The 4941-nt window shown below is 41.7% G+C and overlaps 1 pseudogene; it reads right to left on the reverse strand.

The window, feature by feature from the left end:
• Window positions 1–1007: 1007 nt before the first annotated feature.
• Window positions 1008–1960, reverse strand: LOC126059433 (olfactory receptor 2B11-like; annotated as a pseudogene).
• Between the last annotated feature and the right edge of the window lie 2981 nt (window positions 1961–4941).

Consider the following 4941-nt stretch of genomic DNA (forward strand, 5'->3'; position numbering starts at 1 on the left):
ACAGCCCGGTTATGTGCCATCCTCAACTGTTGCTGTGCTTGAGCCCATTGTTGCAGCCACTATGTCAATCTATCTCATTGAGGGTCTTTCTCTTTTTTGCTGACATTCTACCTTACCAAGCATGATTTTCTTCTCCAGGGACCGGTCCATATCCAAAATACAGAAGTCTCACCATCCTCGCTTCCAAAAAGCAGCTGGCTGTACTTCTTCCAAGACAGACTTCTTTGTTCTTCTGGAAATTCATGGTTTTTTCAATATCCTTTGCCAACACTGTAATTCAAAGACATCAATTTTTCTTTGATCTTCCATATTCATTGTCTAGTTTTTGCATGCATATGAGAAAATTGAAAATACCATGGCTTGGGTAAGGTGCATCTTAGTCCTCAAGGTGACTTCTGCTTTTTAACACTTCGAAGACATCTTTTGCAGCAGATTTGCCTAAAGCTTGTACTAGTTCCCAATTAATGGGGGAAATTGTCTATAGAAAGAAATTTGAACTACAGGAAAAGGCATCATCTAAAGTCAAAGTAAGAAGAAAGCAATACATCACATTCCTGAAAGCTTTTGAGAGTCATAAAATTCATGGAGAGGAATATAAATTCATTTTAAGTAATATATGTGTCAATTTCATAACATGCATGCAAAGTAGTAATAGGGAAAGTAAGAGAGAAGATTTGAAAGAGACAAATGGAAGAAAAATAGGGAGATGAAAAGGGAGAAGGATAAGGAAATTAGAAATCAAGTAATTTGACAAATACTAAACTCCAAGTCTGTATAAACAATTTCTGAAAACATATGGCACCTTAGAAGTAAAGAATTAATTGCAGAGGTGGAATTTTAGACACTTTGATCACCTAGGAGGTAAAATGTTTTGGATGGGGTTTTGGGGCTCAGATCTCTCAAAAACCGACACTGTTTCATTATTAACTCATTAAGTGAAAGGTGTTTTAAGCACACAATACACCTATTAAATGTACTTCAACAAATGGAAATGGCCACATCTCAGTTCATCTACAGATCCCCCAGATCCTTTCCAGGAGTCTTCTGAGGGCTCCTTTCACATCCTTATTCCTCAGGGTGTAGATGAAGGGATAGAGAGTGGAGGTGACTATGGAATAGAAGAGGGAGATAAACTTGCCCTGCTCTTAGGAGTAACTGGAAGGTGGCTGCAGATGCATTTAAATGACAGATAGGTAGAAGAGGGAGACCACCACCAGGTGGGAAGAACAGGTTCCAAAAGCCTTGTGCCATCTCTTGGAGGACTGGATCCTGAGCACTGCATGGGCAATGAAGGCATAGGAGAGAAGGATGAGAGCTAGGGGGACTAGCACAAAGAAGGCCACTAGTACAGCCAATGTAGCATCATTCACAGTCGTGTCAGCACATGACAGCTTGATCAAGGCTGACACCTCACAGAAAAAGTTCTTTAGTACCTGCTGGCCACAGGAAGGCAACTGCACTGTCAAGACCACCTGAACTAGAGAGTTGCAGAAACCACCGACCAAGACCACAGCCACGAGCTGCTGGCAGAGAGGGCGGTGCATGATAACAGCATACTGGAAGGGCTTACAGATGGTCACATAACAGTCTAGGGCCATGGTGGCTAAGATGATGCACTCAGTGCAGCCCAACCAGTGGAAGATAGCATACTGCACTGTGCAGCCACCATAGCTGATGGTCTTCCTGGAGCTGCCCATGTTGAACAGCATCTATGGGACTGCGGTGGTGGTGTAGCAGAGATCCAGGAAGGACAAGTGGCTAAGGAAGATGTGCATGGGGCTTGGAGCAGGGCATCTAGCTGGGACACCAAGACGATGGCGATGTTGTCCAACATGGCCAGAATGTAGGAAACTAGAAGGACCACAGAAAGAGGAAGTTCCAGCCATGGTCTGTCAGAGACATCCAGCAGGATAAAGTTCTTAGGGGAATTCCCCAAGAAATTCTGGTTGCCACTTCTCATGCTGATGCATTATGCGACACCTGTAAAGAATTGAGAACATATAAATGAATCAAACCTGAGAGGAGGAATTAATGCTGGTCTTCATTCCTGCGTCCATGTTTTCTTACTAAGGCGAGACCCTGTCTGATCTTCTTTACCTCTGTAGAGACTTGAATGTAGAACAGTCAGACCAAGAGCCAGAACACCTGCAAATGTGTCCTTTCCCTACCTTCTACTCTGTGACTTTGAAAATGCTGTTTAATCTTTCTGAACCACAATTTTTCCATCTGTAAAGTAGGGAGAAAATTCCTACTTTAACTACGAAGACTTGGGAAGGATAAAAGACATTATGTATGTGATAAGAGGAACATTATCATATGGATAACAAGTTTCTTTCAATTCGGTCAAAGCCTGACATAGCTCCCATCATCATCAGGATGTTTGACTTCTCCCTGAAAACACATGCCAGGAATTGTCTACTTTCTTAGGCTTTCTCATTTTGTCTTTTTGAGGCAGCGGTGGGAAGAAGGTGGGAGGCAGCATAAAGTAAGTGTAAGGACTTTGTGAACAGTTAGAAGCTTTATTGATGTCAATACACCTTACTCACCTCCTAAGCTTTCATCTGGTTCCATCACCACAAGGAGCTGCACCCTGGCTCTCTGGATCACACTGACTTCTCCCCTATGTGACCTCTTTCACACAGGCATTCCTAGGTCTTGCTTTGGCAGTGATATTAGCACAAGTCAAGATTTTCTGAATCCCTTGAGTGGAGCAGCCAAGTCGTGTGTCTCTTCACCCCGGACTTGGTTATGGAGCTGAATTAGACCCTAAAACATAGAATTTTGACCACCAGAAGAAAGATCTTGATTAGTATAAGAAATGTAGCTCCTAGAGTTGTTCACTGAAGGACAAGACTGCCTCTTGTTGTTAGGTACAGTCAAGTCAATTTCGATTTATAGGGACCTCATGTGACCAAAAAAAAAAAAAAAAATTTTTTTTTTTTTCATGTGACAGAGTAGAAGTGCCCCATAGGGATTTCTTGGCTGTAATTTTTATGGGAGCAGATCATTAGGTTTTCTCTCAAAGAGAAACCTGCTGGGTAGATTCCAACAGGCAACCTTGTGGTTAACAGCCAAGCACTTAACTATTGTGCCACCAGGGCTCCTTAAACTGTCTCTAGAGCTAATGTTTGTCTGTCAGTTTGAGTGACATTTGAATTTCCTGAGCAACTTCTTTGCAATGAAACCGTCCCCTCTCAGTGATAGAAAACACAGTCAACTTCATTTTTGGATGCCCTTTTTTTTTTTTTTTTTGGATATTGGTTTGCCAACAACTGACTCACATGGCCTTTCACTGTGCTCTGTTGGCCTCCAACTCATACTGTTTCCCAACACTCTCTGTCCTGCTGAGAATTTGAGTGTGGTTTCAAGGTTATGATGGGGATGATACAGTTTACGATAGAATTGAAAAGAAATTAAATCCTGTATGCAGATAATTCATGATATTTTGTGCTTTATGCATAAACCGTGATCTGTTCAGCTTAGATGCTGTGACAAATACATTCCCTCTCACTCTGGTCCTATATTTTAAAGAACTCTGCTGTTTTTTGAAGGAAAAAAATAAAACTACTCAAATCCAGGCTTCAAATCAATGAACTAGTGCAAATCTGCTTTCTTCCTTCTATTGTTTCAAAATTACATACCGTTTGTTATAAAGTTTCTGATATTCTGTGCTGTTGTTAGGTGCCGTTGAGTCGGTTCCGACTCATAGCGACCCTATGCACAACAGAACGAAACACTGCCGGGTCATGCGTCATCCTTACAATCCTTGTTATGCTTGAGCTCATTGTTGCAGCCACTGTGTCATTCCACCTCATTGAGGGTCTTCCTCTTTTCCGCTGACCCTGTACTCTGCCAAGCATGATGTCCTTCTCCAGGGACTGATCCCTCATGACAAAATGTCCAAAGTATGTAAGGCACAGTCTCACCATCGTTGCCTCTAAGGAGCATTCTGGCCGCACTTCTTTCAAGACAGATTTGTTCATTCTTTTGGCAGTCCATTCAATATTCTTTGCCAACACCACAGCTCAAAGACATCAACTCTTCTTCAGTCTTCCTTATTCATTGTCCAGCTTTCACATGCATATGATGCAATTGAAAATACCATGGCTTCGGTCAGGCACACCTTAGTCTTCGGGGTGACACTTTTGCTCTTTAACACTTTGAAGAGGTCCTTTGAAGCAGATTTACCCAATGCAATGTGTCTTTTGATTTCTTAACTGCTGCTTCCATGGCTGTTGATTGTGGATCCAAGGAAATTGAAATCCTTGACAACTTCAATCTTTTCTCCATTTATCATGATGTTGCTCATTGGTCCAGTAGTGAGGATATTTCTTTTCTTTATGTTGAGGTGCAGTCCATACTGAAGGCTGTGGTCTTTGATCTTCATTAGTAAGTGGTTCAAGTCCTCTTCACTTTCAGCAAGGAACATTGTGTCTGCATAACACAGGTTGTTAATGAGTCTTCCTCCAATCCTGATGCCCTGTTCTTCTTCATATAGTCCAGCTTCTAGTATTATTTGTTCAGCATAAAGATTAAATAGGTATGGTGAAAGAATACAACCCTGACACACACCTTTCCTGACTTTAAACCAATCAGTATCCCCTTGTTCTGTCTGAACAACTGCCTCTTGATCTATGTAAAGGTTCCTCATGAGCACAATTAAGTGTTCTGGAATTCCCATTCTTTGCAATGTTATCCATAATTTGTTATGATCCACACAGTTGAATGCCTTTGTATAGTCAATAAAACACAGGTAAACATCCTTCTGGTATTCTCTGCTTTAAGCCAGGATCCATCTGACATCAGCAATGATATCCCTGGTTTCATGTCGTCTTCTGAATCCAGCCTGAATTTCCGGCAGTTCCCTGTCGATATACTGCTGCTGCCGTTTTTGAATGATTCTGTGTATCACCCAATTATTGCACTTCTTTCCACTATTCT

Source organism: Elephas maximus, chromosome 16 (genome assembly GCF_024166365.1).
Source record: "Elephas maximus indicus isolate mEleMax1 chromosome 16, mEleMax1 primary haplotype, whole genome shotgun sequence".
Classification (NCBI taxonomy): Eukaryota; Metazoa; Chordata; class Mammalia; order Proboscidea; family Elephantidae; genus Elephas; species Elephas maximus.